Source organism: Jaculus jaculus, chromosome 8 (assembly GCF_020740685.1).
Source record: "Jaculus jaculus isolate mJacJac1 chromosome 8, mJacJac1.mat.Y.cur, whole genome shotgun sequence".
Classification (NCBI taxonomy): Eukaryota; Metazoa; Chordata; class Mammalia; order Rodentia; family Dipodidae; genus Jaculus; species Jaculus jaculus.
In genome coordinates this window covers 104,783,396-104,802,750 of record NC_059109.1, presented here as the reverse complement: position 1 = coordinate 104,802,750, position 19,355 = coordinate 104,783,396, and the positions used below count along the sequence as shown (strand labels likewise).

The following is a 19,355-nucleotide window of genomic DNA, read 5'->3' as shown; positions in this document are numbered from 1 at the left end:
ATTCGGGAACTCTGGCCTACAGAGCTGTGGTATGACATGATAGGGATGGGAGTATGACCATCCAGCCAGAGGGAGACCAGCATCCTCAGACAAGCCCAAGAAATACAGAGCTCCTCTTTCCACTGAGATATTCTTTCAGGAGGTCAGTTTAGGCGTTCAGGATCATACACCGGTGAGTGGCTGTCTAAGGGGTGTCAAGGCCCTGACCTATCCACCCTCCTGGCTTCACCCCAGAGGCACAAAGGGCAGTGTGCACCACCCTGACCTTCATTCTCTGTGACCACTGCCTTGCTTTTGTTGAGCTGAGTTTCTCCCTGAGTTTGCCTCAACACGGCTCTTAAAATAGCAGTCGGTTAGGTCTGCTGGCCTGGAATTTCCTGGAACCACCCGGCACGAGACTTTGAGCTCAGGCCCTTTCCAACTACTGTCTATCAAGAGCTGCCTGACCAAGGGCTCTTTTCCTGAGCTGTTCCACCCCACCCTCTGAGTCCAGCAGAAACATTAGGTGCTGTGTACATCCAGGAGTGAGCTGGCATCTCCCTGCCATGACCCTGGAGGTAGGGTGGATAGAACTGAAAGGTCCCTTGGGATCTGCAGGCTGGGAGTGGCTAGAACAGAGGCCCGGTCACGGTGGAGTCAGAACTCACGGGTTCTGTAGCACTCACTCCATTCTTGGGATTCTTGTTTTCTTCACTTGCACTTGGAGGATCTGAATCAGAAATTCTCCCAAAGTGATATTTTGCCAATGATGTCACTGGCATCTGAGTGAAGGCACAAGGATGGCTCCAGGCGTTTCCCAGGGTCAAAACTGGCACAAGTAGCCTCTGCTAGGGTGGCTTTGGGGGATCAGCTGACTACAAGGCTAAGACACTCATTTTTCCCAGGGTTCCATTATGTTTGCCTCTGAAAATGCAGGCTCATCTGCAAGAAAGCAACCGCCATCACAAACATCACAGCAGAGGCGAAGGAGGTTTGTGGCTCCAATCAGAATGGTGCCTCCTTAAGGTACAGGAGGTCACACAAGAGCCATCCCGAGGGTTTAGTGCCATGCCACTTCTCCATGTCCTCCTTGCAACTAGGGCATGGAAGGTTGGAGAAGTAGCATGGGCAGTAATGTGTGTAGGCAAGAGGGAAAAATGACATGGTCCTACCTACAAATATGTCTGCTCCCAGCTCCAGGCAATCAAGCCCCTGTCCTGCTGCACCTTGTCCTCTGAACACACATTGCATCATATATCTCAAGCCTAGAGACAGGCAAGAGCATACTTGTCCAGGTCCTCAGGAAGCCTGCTGTCTTCCCATGTGTCCCTGGACACACCGATCTCTTGCCAACCCACAGGGCATGCTACAGACCTGGGGCCCTGTCCTTCGGGTGACTTTAGACACAATTTCCCTGTAGGGCTCTGTTTGTAGTATATGTTATCATGCAAGTTCAACATTCAAAGCTGAAGGTGGCTAGCCATGAAAGCATAGAGGAAATAACCTAGAGGATGCCTCCTAGCTGGTCCTGTATGAACCGTGTTTCACCTTCTCTTGAAGCATGGAAAGTCTGGCTGGCAACTGGCATCTTCAGAATCCTCTGGATCTCTACTCCATGACTTTCTCTGGGAAGAAAGAACATTAGGGGTTGGACCTAGCTTCTGTACACTGTGAGAGGGAACTTTTAGAGAGTGTCTGGACCCCAGCTTGTGGTCTGACCTTTCCTAGCTCTGTGACCTTGGAAAAAAATCACTTACCTTAGCTGATCCTGAGCTTTGACCTTTTAGTAAAACAGTCCTTAGGAGGCTTGACTGAAATAATCAAACTATAGCAGTGCTTTGGAAACTCAAATGCACTATGTAAGTGTGAGGCCTTATGAATGGTCAGGTTATTTTGAATTGGTAAGTGAAATTTTGGCTGAACACTCCTTCATTATTCTCAGTCTGCTCAAGGAGCACGTGGTTGTGCATTGGGAAAACTCGCCCTCATCTTCAAACTGATGTGGCTGTTTTAACACTCAGACTCAAAACTACCCTCAAATTTCAACCAAGCTTCCATATTTTAATGCTCAAACTCATTTTGCCGAGTGCTTAACTCAGGAGGTCCAATTGGGCTTGAAAACAACACTATGTCCCTCTGAAATCACACATTGTAGCTGCACAGGAAAATGGGATCTGGCCCTCTATGGCCTGTGGTAATGGCTGCTTCCCAAGGGGAAGGGCTTGGGAAGCTGAAGTGTTCATTGTTGTTGTTTCTCTGCTCTGGTGTGCACTCGGCTGCATGAGAGAGGCACCTGGGCCACCCAAACTGAACTTCAGTGCGCTAGTAAAAGCCACCCAGCAGCCAATGAGACTCAGTCTAAGAAACAGTTCTGCCCAGAGATTGTTGTAGCAGCAATGATTCTGTGTCCTTCGGCAGAAAGTGGGGTTGGGAGACAATGCCAGAATCATCCCAGCTGTTTCCTCTCCATGGGCCCTTATTCGCTTTTGGATGGTGAACTCAGCACCACTTAGCATGCGGGGACAGGATGGCTCTCCATCCCTGGTTTGGCTTTCCCAACCGTCTTGACAGAGAAGCCCAGAGACATAAGGTGGAGGTATGCCAGGAAAGCCAGAGTCTTCTACTGGAGTCATGCATAGTCAGAGCTACCCTGGCTCTGGTCCCTGGATTGTCCCTGGACTCTGTCATCTAAGCCCACAAACCCCTGAGGTTTGTATAGATGGAAGTTCTCTCTTCTCTTGCTTCCCACATCTCTTGGCAGTCCCAGACTGAGCTATTTTCATTTGGTGGCTTAAAGAAAACTTGGACAAATGTTCTGCATAATGTCTCAGGCTGAAAATTAGACTATAAGAAGTTTCTGAAGCCCAAGGCTTCTGCCAAGGCCTCAACCACAAGTGATCTAATCTGCAGGCTCTGGCTTCAGACAGCACCTGAGAGCCTGGCTCCTTCCCCAGAGCCTCAGCGAAGTGAAAGCCAGAGCAGACAGCAGCGGGCCTGCTCGGGGCCACTACTCTCCAAGTGGATTCTCCTCTCTAATGTCACTCTCACAGTTGCTTTGGGCATTACATGGGAGTGTACATTGAGGACATCAAGCATGGAAAAGCACTACAGTGCTGGAGAGATGGCTTAGTGGTTAAGGCACTTGCCTGCGAAGCCTAGGTACCCAGTTTCGGTCCTCCAGGTTCCTCATTAGCCAGATGCGCAAGGTGGCACATGCGACTGGAGTTCCTTTGCAGTGGCTGGAGGCCTGGGCATGCCCATTGTCTCTCTTCCTGTCTCTCTCTTTCTGTCTCTCGTTCTGTCCTTCTCTCTGTCTCTAATAACTAAATAAATAAACCTTTTTTTTTAAAAAAAAAAAAAGCACTGGTAAAGAAGGACGACTTGGGTCTCATTTGCCCAGGGCTAAATAAGTGTCTTAGGCCTAAAAAACAAAACAACAACAACAACAAAAAAAATCTGAGTCTCACCTCAAATCCAGGTTTTCTGACTTTAGTCTCTTTGCTCAGGATTAATATCTCTTCCTACACCATGCTGTCTGGAAATAAAATTCCCTTGGGTAGGGAGGATTTGTATGCTTGCAAAGCAGATGGCTGAAGTGGGTCTGCACAGCACAAAAATGGGGACAATCTGTGGATTCCTTATGGCACCATGTGCAAGAAAATAATCCCAAATCCTTCCCTTCGTGTGTGCATGTGACAGGGGCCCCAGTCATTGCAGTATGCTGCTGGGACTTTCTCAGCACTGTAGATCTGTTTACCATCTAGTCCCTCAGGTGGAAGGCAAGGCTGACTAGGCCCTGGGAATGGTTTTGGAAGGACAGTCTATGAGCCATTGTTTTTGCATTTGTTTACTATGTACTTGGGCCCACCATCACCATGCTTTTTCAGGACATGTAAAACTCCCTGGGCAATACAAGGTAACAGCTATGAAGCATTTGCATTGTATTAGAGTCCATAAATAATCTAGAGATTATTTTGAGTCAATGGAAGGGTGTGCATAGATGATAGGCAAGTACTGATCCATTCTGGATAAAGGACCTGAGCATCTATGGATTTGGTACCCAAGGAGAAGCCAGAACCAGACTCCCACAGACACTGAAGGAAGACTGCATTTCCCTTCCCTCCATAAATCTGGGTATTGGAGTTACATCTGGGGACTCTGCTATTCTATTCTACCCTTCCTATTATAGTATTCATACTCAGAGACCCTCCCTCAATTTGTCAGACCCTCCAGGCATATAGTTCACAACAGCCTAACCATTGAAATCTATAGACATCATCTGAGGGCCTGAGTTACAGAATTAACAGCCACTACCTGCGCCTACATGCACATATACACAGTGGCTCTCCAGCAATGGCTGGCTGCCATGGGAGATAAATCCTCCTGATCTCTCATCCTTAGGGGGATTTTTTTTTCTGAAGACACATGATCTATAGGGCCCCCGATGTCCTCAGTGATGACTGCTTGATGGTAAGTTCCCTATGCTGCCTGCCTGCCCTTTCCTGTGTCACTTCCTCAGTCACTTCCTAGTTTCCTGGCTCATCTTTCAAAGGCATTTTGTATCCAAATCCTTGCTGTGGGGTCCGCAGCCAGGGAACTCACACTGATTTACCAGTCTCAATGTTCACCTTAGCACCTATCTGGAGTGAGGGAACTCACACTGATTCACTTGTCTCAGTGTTCACCTTAGCACCTACCTGGAGCAAGAGCCTTTGCACCCTACATATGGTGTGGGAGCGTGTGTGATGAGATGCTGCTGCTAGAGCTCTGGTGCTGCCTGGGAACTGGGAGCAGCGGCTGCCTCGGGCGCATGAGAGAGGCGTTTAGGACACAATGGCCAGAGAAGGAACTGAAGACCTTCGTTTGGTGAGTATACGAAGCCCGTCTTCCAGCATAGGGGTGGAAACACTGCAAGGCTAAATAGAGATGGAGTCTCTGGGGTTCTGTTTCTGAAACCCTTGTGCATGTGACAGCAGATGGCCGGGAGGCTGAGCAGATAGAACCATCAGCCACCATACTATGTTCTGCACCTGACAATAATCCCAAGTTGATATGCCAAAGGGATGGTGGAAAGTAAAAGTCTGCTAACGAGGAGCAAGGATTTCTGGGTTGCTAATGACAGAAGGTTGTTTAGTGGTCAGTGGTGTGAGAAGCAGAATAAAGACAGGGCTAATCAATCCCCACAGCTCTGGACTAGGCTGCTTGTATGTGGGTATGTCCAGATTAGCTCCATATCGGTGTCTGCCTTGGCCTCTGCTTGCTTAGAAACCTGAGCTATGTTTGTGAACCAGGCCTTGAGGGAGCTGTAACCCCAGAGCATAAGGGGGAGTTCTGAGAAAGAAAGGATGTGAACCCCAGGCAAAAGCCCACAGGCAGGTAAAGAATGCCTCCCTGCTTGGTCACAAACAATAGTTTCTGCACGAGGGGGCAGAGCGACTCAGGTGAGCCTTTGAGGACAGGTAAGTGAAGGGTGCCCTTCTCCTTCTTTCTCTCAGTAGCCAGGTCCTCCCTTGGAAGACATGAACGCCCCTGCTCCTATGGATTGGGTTAACGTCTTCCAGGAAGACACTAGGAAGCCTGCCCCATATCCCATGATGCATTTTGTATTCCTCAGCCCATCTGCATATAGAGATGGTGGATGGAACAAGACCTTGGGAGTTCTCAATGAGCTGGGCCTGGGTGACAGGCTATGAATCAACCTTATATGATAGGGCCTTGAAAAGGGATGACCATTTCAGGTGATATAATACAATAGCAGATGTGGCTGGTTAGGGGTACAGTCCTCTAATCACGTGGTCATAGCACAGGTGAAAAGAGCAACTAAGCCTCTTTTGAGAGAATTGGTGCACCAGGGCCTTGGCCATTGAAATCAAATTCCAGATGCTTGCACCACCTAGTGAGTATGTGCTACCTTGTGCTTGCCTCCCTTTTTTGCATCTGACTCACGAGGGATCTGGAGAGTTGAATCTTAGTCCTTAGGCTTTGTAGAGAAGTGTCTTAACTGCTAAGCTATCTCTCCAGTACAGCTAAGCCTCTTAGGCTACAAAATTCACAAAATGTAGCCAATTTGATAACTGGAATAATTAGCTTGGCTCAAAGAAAGCAGGAAAAACTCTAGAAGCTCTCAATTGCATGGGAGGGGTGCTTTTGTGGGTCCTTTGAGGGCAGTGTAGGAGTGAGGATCTATGGCATGGGCATACTCGGTGTAGCGTTCAAACTAGACAAGATTCTGTGATCTGCAGTGTGGACTCCAGGCAAGAAGGTACAGGGTTGTGGTGTTTAGGTCTGCAGGGGTAAAGGAACCAGCAAGCAAGGGCTCAGAGAGGTCAAGGAGCCAGAGGAGCAGAGATTCCCAGAGGGCCTTGGTATGTTCAAAGACTATGCCTTCTTCATGCTGGGGAAGGATGTGGTATGTTCCATCTAAGCTTTGCTGAAAGTAACTGAAAACATGAGAGACAGTCTACAACCAAAGCCACAACTACTGAAGTTCAAGACTTGCTTTCTTACTTGCATTTCAGCCTTCTTGTCCATTTCCTAAAGAAGCCACCAAAAATTTTGAGACCAAAACAACACTCTCAGCATACAATGGTATTTTTTTTTTTTTTTTTGGATTTAGTGTCTCTGACAGTAGTGGGGAATTTTTTAAATCCCTCATCTTTGAGACACACAACCAAGACAAACAAAGGAGGGAAACTTTTTGGGTTCCTGGAATAGGCCCATGAAACACTATCTAAACCCAGTCTCGTCTTTCGAACTTTCTCCATAAACAAGTTTGTCTGCTTTTTAAATTTTACTTTTATCATTCCTCAGAGACATCAAAAACTCAAAGGCTGACCAGGGCTGAGATAAAATTATTTATCACTCACACATTTTGTGTGAGCAGTTCCAAAGTTAGAGCAGTGCTTGACACACTGTCAAGAGACAGAGAGGTCTGAAGATAAGAAACAAGTAGGGTTGACATGGAGTTCAGAGGGACATAATGGCATTCCACCTCTGGAATGGGTGCTGGGAAGATTTTTAGTGAAACAACCCCGTTTGAGGTTCTTTTTCTTTTCTTTTTTGTTTGGTTGTTTTTTGAGGTAGAGTCTTGCTCTAGCCCAGGCTGACCTGGAATTCACTATGTAGTCTCAGGCTGGTCCCCAATTCATGGTGACCCACCTATCTCTACCTCCCGAGTACTGGGATTAAGGTCATGCACCACCTTGCCTGGCTCCAGGTGAGTTTTGAATTCATGTCTCAAGGTTATGCCTGTCTGTCTGCCTGCCTCTCCCACCTCCCCTCATCTCAGCATCCCAGTTGGGAGCCCAGTCTCCCTTAACTCAATCCCACTGCCTCAGCCTCCTGATTGGGATTGCATGTCTATACCTCCAGGCTGGGCTGCTTAACACGTGTTAAATGTGCATCCTGCTTGGGGACCCACATGGTGGATGTTTTTCCTGTTTAAGCCCCTCAGCAGCAGGTTCAAAATCCTTACAAGGTGTTGTGGCTTGAATGCAAAACTCCTGCCACCAGCTGGGCTACATGTACACTTGTGTCTTAGCTGGTGGTGCTGTTTGGGAAGGTGTGGACCCTCTAGGAGGTAGAGCCTTGCTGTAGGAAGTGTGTCACTAGGAGCGGAGCTTGAGACTTCATGAGCCGAGCTTCATTTCTTTTCTTCCTCCAGTTCCTGTCCATGGATGCCTTGTGACCAGCCAGCCGCCTGCCCCTGCTACCAGGCCTTCCTCGTCATGATGGAATGTATCCCTCAAAACTGTAAACCAGATTGAATCCTGTCCTTTCTTAAGCTTCTTTGCTAGGGTATTTTATCACAAAGTGGAGGAAGGTAGCTAACACACGGAGCAGTGATTCATAGCTCATCAAGTACAGTCAAAGCAAATCTTTCATTCCGGCTGATTTCTATGTTTATGTCACAAGAGTGCAGACTGAGCCAAAATGTTTGCTCTGGGATTCCAGAGTTTATAAGTACAGTGGGACCTCCAGGGGCTATTTACAGGAGATCCCTAGATGCACTGGGGAAGGACGTCATAGGGGGAAAAAAAAAAAAAAACTTGCCTCAAGTTGTCCCTGTCTACTCTTCACCAAACTGTTCTCCAAGACACATTTCTGAGTTCTGGGAAAAAGCGGCTGCACCCGAGCAAAAAGACTACACCGAAAGGACAAGGCTTGAGTAGCACAACCTGAAGTGACAGGGACAAAAGGAACCCTATGATCCAGGCAAACCTCGCTGACATGGGGTCTGGTTGGTGGAGTTGTCACCAAGTCCGCAATGTCACCAACAGCTAGGATAGGCATGGCTCTACCAGATGTGCACAGCACAGGTGATGCCACTGCCATTCGCTGGCTTCCGACATGGTGATCCATCAGGTGGGGACTGCCAGAGCAGAGACCTGGCAGGCTGAACTGGGTTGTGGAAGAGTGCAATGCCCTCTGAGTGCCCTCTGTCCCACAGGCTTGAGATCAGAAGGCTCTTGGATTCGGGATTTTCCAGAATGTAGAATATTCATACATATGTAATGAATTATTTTGAGGATGAGATTCATAACTATGCATGAGACTCATGTATGTCTCATGTATTTTAAACACATGGACCGAAGGTAATTGTCTACCATATACTTAGTGAAATTGATTAGGTGTAGAATTTTTGACTTGTGACATCATTTCAGGGCTAAAAATACTTCAAATTTTACAGCATTTTTTGGTTTCAGATATTCGTATTATAGGGCGTGTTCATTCCATATATTCATCTCTGAATGTATTACAGAAGGGAGAAAAAAATGAGCAAGCATTTCTAAAACCAGACCACAGCCAGCTATTCAAATCAGAGTGGCCAGGTTGCAGTACCTGCATCTTGAACTCTGTATTAGTTGTCTAATTTGGGATAACAAAATACTTTTAAATCTAGCAGAATAAACCAACAAACATTTATTACCACACACAATTTCTAAGGGTCAGAAATTTAATCATGGGTTAGCAGGTTATTCTGGTTCAAATTCTCTCAAGAAGAGTCAGGAAGGGTTGGAGAGATGACTTAGCAAGCCCAAGGATCCAGGTTCAATTTCTCAGTACCCACATAATCCAGGTGACGCATGTGTCTAGAGTTTGTTTGCAGTGGCTGGAGGTCCTGGAACACCCCTTCTCTATATTTGCCTCTTTCTCTCTAACAAATAAGTAAGATAAAATATTTTAAAAACATAAAATAAAGGCTGGAGAGATGGCTTAGCGGTTAAGTACTTGCCTAAGGATTCCAGTTTGAGGCTAGATTCCCCAGTACCCACATAAGCCAGATGCACAAGGTTCCATGTGTCTGGAGTTCATTTGCAGTGGCTGGAAGCCCTGGTGCACCCATTCTCTCTCTCTCTCTCTCTTTCTGCCTCTTTCTTTCTGTCTGTCTGTCTGTCGCTCTCAAATAAGTAAATAAAAATAAACAGAAAAATTAAAAATTAAGAAAACAAATTTAAACATATAAAATAAAATAAATGAAGAGGAGGAATATTCAGTAAGGACTCTGGCTGGAACAACTGCCATTTGCAGACTGGACTAGTACTAAGAAGCTGCTTCAAGGTGACTCATTCACATGGCTGTTGGCCAGAGGCCTCCACTCTTCACTGTAGTTTGGGTAGAGAACTTACCTCAGGGGTCCCATGGGCTGCTCCTCAGAGATGCTGCAGAGTGTTCCAGTAAGGCAGCTGGCTTCCCATCGCAGGAATGATCCAAGAGTGGGAAGGAGCAGAACAGAACACACAATATGTTTTTCTGACCTATTTAAAAGTAACACCTTCACATGTGCCTTATGACATTACACTTGGGTGAGCCACAGGGTCCAGCCTACACTGAGTGAGAGGCAGCAAATTCTACCTTTTAAAGGGGAAAATGAGGAAGAATCTGTAGACATGACTGAAAGTTATCACACTCTAAGTCCTTTGTCATCTGTGTAGTTGGCTTTGAGATTTGCATTGTTCACCACTAAAGATGTCAAAGAATGTAGATGAAGGCCACTGTGAGTTCAAGGCCAACCTGAGACTACATAGTGAATTGCAAGCCAGCCTAGCCTAGAGCAAGACCTTGCCTAGAAAAAACATATGAAGAAAGAACTAAACTAGAACAGTCAATCAAAGGAAGAATGCTTCAATGAAGAAATCAGTTCTCCTCAAGGAGATGGATAGGGCCAGGAGCTGGGTGCAGGAAGGGTACACAAGGAACCAGGTTTTCCTATACAAATAAGTCATATGTTTGATTTCACTTTTTAACAAATTTTTGTATGTGAGAGAGAGATAGGGCATGCTAGGGCCTCTTGCCATTTCCCTGCAAACAGACTCCAGATACATGTGCCACTTCGTGCATCTGGCTTTACATGGGCACTGGAAAATTGAACCTGGGATGGCAGACTTTGCAAGCAAGAGCCATATCCCCAGCCCAAGTTGTGTGTGTGTGTGTGTGTGGTGTGTATGTGGAGTGGGGGGGGATGTGTTTGTTTCTCAAGGTAGAATTTCACTCTAACCCAGGTTGACTTGGAACTCACTCTGTAGACCCAGGCTGGCTTTGAACTCACAGACCCTCCCTTAACCTCCCCAGTGCTGGATTAAAGGTGTGCACAACCATGCTTGGCTCCCAAGCCAGATATTTTAATGAGTAGATGAAAATCGGTGAGATCTAGGACCCATCCAGGAGAGGTAGGTGCAGCTATTGATTCAGTGAGAAATATTGATTCAGTGAGAGAAAGTACATCTGCCTAAAAGTCAGAGAATCTAAGAGTGAGCCCCACCCTTCCTGGACAAGTGACCAGCTGTAATCATATCTTTGTCCTTATTTCCCTCATTGTTGAACTAAAAATAATATGTCAGAGCATGAAACCAAGGTGATGTATTGTCATTGTCACTAACATTTCTCCTAACATCTTTAAAATTCAGGAAATTTTAGAAAAAAATAAAATTATGGAACAGGTTCTTAACTTTATTATACAAAAGCCACTAACATTTTCTAGAATGTGTTCCACCTGAAAACAAAAAGAAACTATTGAACAAGAATCAAATTATATTTCAGGCAAGTACCTTAACAGCCAAGCCACCTCTCTAGCCCTGAGGTAGTATTCCTACTACCTAAGCATTGCCTGATAAGAGGCAGTACAGAATTGATGATGGGTAGGGGAGAATCCAGGTGTGGTGGCACGTCCCTTTAATCCCAGCACTAGAGATGCAGAGGTAAGAGGATCACCTTGGCTTTGAGGTCACCCTAAAACTACATAGTGAATTCCAGGTTAGCCTGAGCTACAGAGAGACTCTACCTCGAGGAAAAAAAAAAAAAAAAAAAAACAAAAACAAAAACAAACAGCAAACAAATCCAAGTCTCAAGGCTGATTGCAGGTGCTGTAGGTTTGCTGAGACATGGGGTGTATTAGTGGGAATGCCCTTAAAAAGCCCCACCCCTCCAAAAGTGAACCTGACATGGATCAGGGAAATTTTGCAGAAGAGGGGGCAGAAAGAATGTCAGAGCCACGTTGGGTCATGATATGCAGAGACATTTATCATACCCATAACTGTGGGCTAACTCCAGAATGCATGACCCATATACCTCAACAAGGAGGGGCCATGGGGAGGGGGTAGGTCACGGATGAGCCTAATAATGGTACCAAACTGACTGTATTTGCTGAATACAAAACTAATTAATAAAAAAGAATAAGGATGACTGGGAAAGAGGAGGGTTCTCAGTGGAATAAGATGGGGGAGTAATAGGATGGAGATATGATCAAATTATAGTATGTTCATATATTAAAATAAAATAATAAATAAAATGGAAACAAGCCCCACCCCTTTCTCTCTTCTTTTTTTTTAAATTTTTATTTATTTATTTATTTGAGAGTGACAGACACAGAGAGAAAGACAGATAGAGGGAGAGAGAGAGAATGGGCGCGCCAGGGCTTCCAGCCTCTGCAAACGAACTCCAGACGCGTGCGCCCCCTTGTGCATCTGGCTAACGTGGGACCTGGGGAACCGAGCCTCGAGCCGGGGTCCTTAGGCTTCACAGGCAAGCGCTTAACCGCTAAGCCATCTCTCCAGCCCCCCTTTCTCTCTTCTATCATGCGGCCCACTACCTTTGTTATGGGCTTATGCCATACATATACTGCTTTAATACCAGCCCAGAGAAACAGGGCCAACCAACTATGTGCTGAATCATCCAAAACTGTGAGCCCAAACAATCCCTTCTCCTTTAAGTTAATTATTTCAGATATTTTCTCACAGTAACAGAAAGCTGACTATCATACCATTTCAATCAGTACCTCACCACTGGCCAGAATTCAAGGTCATGTTTGGCACCTGTGAACCATAGGTGGAGCTTTCAGCATTCATATTCTATAAACATGTTCATAAAAGTTTCATCTGTTCTCTGTGACATTCAGAATAATGTATAGATCAACTAAGCCATGGCAGCCAGCCAGAGAATAAATTCTTGCTTAAAATAGAGGGAGAGCAGAGTAAGTCATCCTTATCACATTCATGTGTGTGTCCAGAACTGCAAATGCCTTTCCAGGGAGGAGAGGTGATGAACTGCCACTGAGGAGTTCTTGGCATGCTGGGCAATAGCTGCTAATTCTCACATAAGATGGCACTCCTGCCATCTGAGAACTGTGAGCATATCTTCAGCAGGCTTATTTGGCAATGTTGGGAAGTTAGCTTCAGGAGAAAATAGGAACTTACTGTGGTGAAATATGCAAAATGGGGGGGGGGCATTAATAGAATGTAAAAACGAGCCTGGACCACAGGCTAAGGTAAGGAAATCCTGTGAAGGTGTGGTTCTCTGAAGGTAACAAACAGAGCTCTACTGGGCATGTAAATGACCCTGTACCTCCCTTCCCCACAAACCCCACTTCATTGGAAACTCACTCTGTCTTTAATATACAATATAAATGTTGTAATGTAATTTAATATATAATTTTATTTATTTATTTATATGTTTACTAACATAATATAAAAAGTCAATGGTTTCAATGTGGCATGTCCTCTGCAGGTTCCTGTGTGGAGTGGTTGGTCTGCTGTTGGTGGCACTACCTTGGGAGATTGTGGGAACTTTAGGAAAGAAACGGGTCCTTGAGAACAGGTCCTTGGAGGTCATATATTGCCTTGGATCCTTCCTGTGTCCTCTTCTCAACTTCTTGTCCACCTGAGGTAAGAAACTCCTGGACCTCTTGCTCCCGCCCCCGTGTTGTTCTGGCCAGGACACCATGGGTTGACTTCTGAAACCATTAGCAGAAATAAATAATTCCTCCTTTTGGTTGCTTTTCTCGGGTATATTTGTCAAGGCAATGTGAAAGTTAACTAATACAAGTACATTATGATTAATTATGGTCACACTGCTGTTAGGATAGATCTCAAAAATTGTTGTCAATTGACATTTTGCTTCTATCGATCCACACCTCCCTGTCCTCCTCCCTGGCCTCTTGGAACCACCTGCTGCCCTCCACCTCTGTAAGTTTGACTTTTTCAGTGGGATCCTGCAATCTTTTCTTTCTGTGCCTGGCTTGTTTCCTTTAGCATCATGTCCTCTAGATTCATTCCTGAACCCTCTAGATTCATTTGACACATATGACAGACTTTCCTTTTCTTCTAAGGCTGAACTGATACTGCCCTCACACACACACAGAGGAAGTCATAGCACCAGCACTCTTGCTTTGGGGGCACAATGTAATGTACAAATAGTCATGGTGATAGACACTATCATTGTGCTGCGACTCTCTGAGTAGCTTGGGACAAACCACTCCATTGTGTGATTTCCTTCAGAAATACTAAGCATTCATTGTGTGGGACCCAAAATTCTTGGCTCCAGAAATAATGAAGAAAACCAAAAACAACCGGGAAAGTATGTTGTGTTTTGTTGTTGTCATGTGTTTGTGGTTGTTTTGTGTCTGTTTATGAGTGCATATGTTTGTGGTGGTGGTGGTTGTGTGTCTTTGTAGTTGTTGTGTGTGTTTGTGGTTGTGTGTCTATGGTGGTTGTTGTTGTGTCTTTATGGTTGTTGTGTGTTTGTGTGTGTTTGTGGTTGTATATGTTTGTGGTGGTGGTGGTTGTGTGTCTTTGCATTTGTGTGTGTGTGTGGTTGTGCTATCATACTGAGCCAGAGAAAGTGGAAAATTGCCCATTCACAAAGCCTGGTTCACCTCACTGTGGCAAGTTTATCTTTGCTTTCTCAGGGCATGCTAAAAGGGAGTGAATCTTTGTGAGACATCATCTCTCCCTCCCCCAGGAGATGCCAGCACTCACAGCCCTGTGAACGCTTCAGGGAAGAAGCCCAGAATCTTCCTCTGAGGAATAGCAAGTAAGGCTGTTAAATGAACTCTTCCCACTGCCCACATGAATGGGCTAGATTCTGCATCTCAGAGTCCAATTTATCTCAGAGAAAAGATGCCACACCTTAACATCTGCAGCCAAATTCAGCCAGACTCCCATGAGTAGAAGGTCAGAAATGACCATTTGGTTCAAGTGTGCACATTCCCCCAGGGTGGGGGCTTGGGGAGTGAATTTCTCTTCAAGAACAGGGCACAGGAAATGATGTTGCTGGCCAGAGCAGAGAGCCAATTTACTACTGAACCACTTCTGCCTTCAAAGCTGTGGCAGGATGTTGCCCAGCATTTGCAGCCCCAACTACATGGAGACTCTGTCCCCAGTCTTTGAATCTGCACAACTGAGTGGCCTCTCCAAAGATGCTTCAGATCTTTTACCCTGTGGGTTTGTAACCCCTGAGGTTTCATAGATAATCAGCGTGCCTCCCTCCAGGGAGAACCTCACTCAATAAGCCCAATAGATGGCTTTGTCCCTGGTCCACACCCTCTGTACTTCCAGCTGCAAGAGTGCAGAGTTCTGTGTAGGCCTGGACTCACTTCAAGCTGAGAAAGTCTTGGTAGCTCAGGTGTATCCAAGTGGACCAAGAAGTGTAAAAAACATCATGCCCTGGAGGCCAAGAGTTAGGCTAAGTGCCGCTGCCTCTTGTCTCTAAGGACTTTTCTGCATCTATCTTGGGAGGTTCTGATGGAAGCAGATGTCTACCAAAGTGGTAGCCTTCAAAAGAAATTTTCTCCTTTCCTCACTTCCTGAATTACACCCCTACATAAACTCCTGTACATGCCCCCTTTGCCCAGTCAGCTTTGGGAGGACCTCCATCTGAGACACCAAGCTGATATAAGTGCATGACCCTCTCAGTGGTTTCTAGTGGAAGCAGCAGTCTTCTCCAGGAAGTGGCCTGGAGAATTCTAGAAGTGACTGGGTTTTAAGGGTGACTGATGGCAATACTGGCTTTGGAGAGTGGACTGCAAAGAATATCAAATATCTCTCACTGCATGTTCAAGATGGCCCCACATGAAGAAGGAATCCATATATGGTCCATTGACTTTGAGATGACCCCTTGATACTTTTGTAAGAAAGAAAGCTGTTTGCAATTATGTTATCCAACAACCTAAATCTGACTGACAGTGAGAAACAATTTGCTATGACTTTAATATGCAGAGAATTTTTGTGAATGTCCAGATTTGTGTGGAGGGAAAGACAATACTATTTTCTTTTAGAATATAAACAAGATTTACATTCTGGGGAAAGCACGCCACATGGTCTGAGTGCCTTGTGATAAAATCTTTAAGGCTGTCATTTAACCACTAGGGACCTCAGATACAGGACTGACTCAATACCTGATGCATGTATGTATGTATGCATGTGTATATGTATGCATGCATGTGTATAAACATACATATGTATGTAAAACATAGACATGTTTTGGTATAGCTTTGTTCTGATAGTGAACTATAAGCTTCTATGTGTGTTGACGTTTTAAATTGACTTGCAATACTTTGCAAAAATGAATGAGTCTGATGAACCTGAATGTATAAATGAATGACTTACTGAAAAATTATACAACCAAGAGATCGCATAAAGTCTTCAAAATGTATTTATCATTATACTTACATGTCTGAAAATGTCATAAGGAAAGTTATTACACTGTAGGCTAACCAAAAATTCATTTTAAAATATGTGCAATTTTCTCCCTCTGCATGTGACATGGACTTCTTGAAATAGTCTGTCTTTTTAATTCTGTTTTCTTTTGTTTTCCTAAAATGGAAATGCCTAAGCAAAATTTATTTTTAGTTATACAAATAATACATGCATACATTATTTCTGTGAAAATGTGAACATTTGACTGAGCTAAATTCCCCACTAAAAACAAACATAACTCTAACCATCTCCCACAATCAGGAAAAATTAATACTCCCTTCCACACCTTTGCTGTGCTCTTACCTAAGCCCACACCTTTACTGGAACCTATGCCTCTGCTTGGGCCTGTATCTGTGTGAAAATTAAGTTTCTGAACAATATATAGAATAAAACCTGGTATTTTATTATATTATGCATTGTTACAATTTCAATGTTTGTTACCTCCAAAAGTCATGTTACAATAATTCTCTTCATCGGGTGCTAAGAGGCAGAACCTAAAAGAGCTGACTAGCTCAGCCAGGCTCACCCACCCCCCACCCTGTGAGGGTGGAACGGCCGTGGTAGAAGAGCAAATTCGGCTCCCTTTGCTCTTTGCCCGTGGGCCTCCTGCCCTGTGAAGATGCAACGTTTCTCTCTCCACAGAGCGCAGCGTCAAGTCTCCGCCAAAGAATCAGAACCACCAAGCCTGTTGGCACCTTGACCTTCATGTCTCCGCCTCCAGAACTATGTGGTCATAAAGTTCTGTGTATCGATTACCCGTGACATGGCGTTCTTATACTAGCACAAACAGATAAAGACGAGTATGTTGAATGCCCCCCCCCCAGTATATAATGTTGTGTGTGTCTCGGTAGTGTTCTCTACTGCTCTGTACAAATCCTTCCACTCAGTTTAAGTACTTTCTAATAGAATATTGTGGTCATTTAACAGTTGGCTCAGCAATTGCCTTGGTTCACACCAAAGGCATCTTGTTTTTCACTAATACTGTTACAGGGGTCATACTCCTCAGCATATTCCAGTCCTAATGTGATGCCCGGCTGGGTGACAATCTCCTCACTAGATGTCCCTGCCTTCAAAAGCCTGGGTGTCCTAAGCCCATAGTGAGAAGCACTACATCTGGTTCTTGGGAGTATTCAGTAAAGCTCTGTGGGCTAAACAATGAGGAGAGTGAACTAAGTGAGTATTGAATTAACCCTGGTAGGGATAGAAGGCCCTGAACATTTTCTTTACATACTCCTTGGAGTAGAAAGAAAAGCAAGGTAAAATAAAATCTATGAGTACAGGTCAAACAATGTTTAGGGAAATTTATTAGACCAACCAGGCCAAATGGATGGCCTAATGAATTCAGTGACTAGATATTGTAAAAATCTACTTCACACGAGAGCATCGATTTTAGCAAGAATTGCCAGTCCACTGTCTTTACCAGCACAAAGCTAGTGCCCAATTCCACATGCCACTGAGAAACCCTTACCCTCTGCTCTGCTGCCTTCACAGAAGTGCCTTACTGAACTCGTAACAGACACCTCTGTGGCTGAGCTTCACACTGCAGTGATCTGGAGTAGGAGCATACCACGAACGAAAGCTGATTTGTAGAGAGAGAGAGAAAGGTCAAAGATCTTGCCTGAGGTCACTCGGCCACGGAATGCAGCCATCTTATCCCAGAATCCATGCTCTGCCCTGTTGTTGTGCTTTCTTCCAGCTGGCTTGGGACCCAGCACACCAGCTCTCACCTCCTAATAAGATGGGCTGTTTCACAATGGTCTAAGGATGGGCAAAGGTGACACACCTTCCTTAACCCACATCTCTTGTCTCTATACCCTCCACACCCCCACCCTCGGCAGTGTGTGGAGCTGGAGCAGATGGCCTTGGGGGGCACTCTGGCAGCTCCAAAGACAAGTTCCCCACAGCACTGATCCAGTGTTCTACATGTGGCTGTGGGTAGGCCAAATTGCAACCTAGTGCTGTCTTGGGATGATAGTGGTCACAATGATGTGGTGGTGGAAACTGTCCCCATATGAAGCCTTCTAGACTACTCCTCAGCCCTCCCCCAAAATGTCCCTAGGAATGGGCAACTTCCTTAGCTCTGAGCACCTCTTCCTTCCCCTTGGGACACCTCACTTTTCCTTCAGGAAAGGCAAGGTCCCTTAGGCAGGAAGGTCCCCACCCAATGGGACAAGCCTTTATGGACCTCAGCAGTGCTGTCAGCTCCAAATTTGATGAAACAGATTACGTTGGGTGTGTGTGGGAATGGGCTTCCTGGGGCCGATGACAGTAAACTCACAGGAAGGCCATTCACAATTGAGATACCAAGAGGCCATTACAGAGAATGATGAGGATCACTGTAAGCACTGGCTAAAAAAATGACCGTTTGATGTCATCTGCTCAAATGAGCCATGCTGGAGCACAGAAAGAGAATACTCCAGCAATGGCTTCACTTATTCCAAATTTTCAGTTTTATTTGCTATACGTTGATGTACATTGCTATTACAGTTTCCAGTGACCATAAATTTTCATCATTCATTATAAGTCACTAACTTTTTTTTTTCTGGTGCTGAGAGTAGAATCTAGGACTTTGCATATGCAGGGTAAGTGTCCTGTCACCGAGCCACACCTCTAGTCTCTATGTACATCTTATTTTTACCCTCAGCATGTTCCCAAGAACTAGATTTCCTCTGGAGAACAAGATGGGCCCCCTTGCTTAATCCTGCCCTTTCTACATCCTCTGAGGACCAACATTTTTAGTCTGTGCCTTCTGTTTTCATTCTATTCTTTCATTCTGGAACAATCTATGTCTAACCTATTGCATCTAATACTCTGTGGACGAGTTCTTCACATGACATTTTAAGAGGGAAACAGTTATTAAAACATTTAAGACAACCCAACCTCAAACCAGAAACCTGACATGAAGCTGAACAGGTACTTCGTATATGCAATTCAGTGGCCAATGCACCCATGTGAAAAGATGTCCCGCAGCCCTGGGCACCTGCTCAAGCACAGCCATCAAGACGCCAAGAAGACAGCCAAACTAGTTCCCATGCAGAGTCAGGTTGCCATCATCAGTTAGGACTTCCACGGTGCGGAAGCACCCGGGTTGTCGTAAGTCAGGAAAACACCCAGCTAGAACTGTGTGCACTTTCAGTATATGCAAAGGTGGGAGAACTTTTCCTGGACAGGATAGAGAAAAGCGGGATGAGGGACCTCAGTAGAATCACAAAGATGAGAAGTGGCAAGGAGTCAGTCAGAGTGACTGTGATTAGGCCAGCTGTAACCAAAGCTAGGTGTATATCTTCCCACATGACTGAAACTAAAACAGAGCCCTGTCCTCATGTACAGTGGCATCAAGCAGAGTGTTATCTCAGCAGCCTATATTTTACCAGGCAAGTACTCCAAGGGGTCAGATCATGCTGG

The 19,355-nt window shown here is 45.2% G+C and overlaps 1 long non-coding RNA gene across 1 annotated transcript; it reads left to right on the top strand.

The window, feature by feature from the left end:
• Positions 1-4,633: 4,633 nt before the first annotated feature.
• LOC123462952 lies at positions 4,634-16,581 on the top strand. Its single transcript, XR_006638585.1, has 3 exons — positions 4,634-4,845; positions 12,982-13,139; positions 14,162-16,581. It is a non-coding gene; the product is annotated as an uncharacterized LOC123462952 (long non-coding RNA).
• The last annotated feature ends 2,774 nt before the right edge of the window (positions 16,582-19,355 follow it).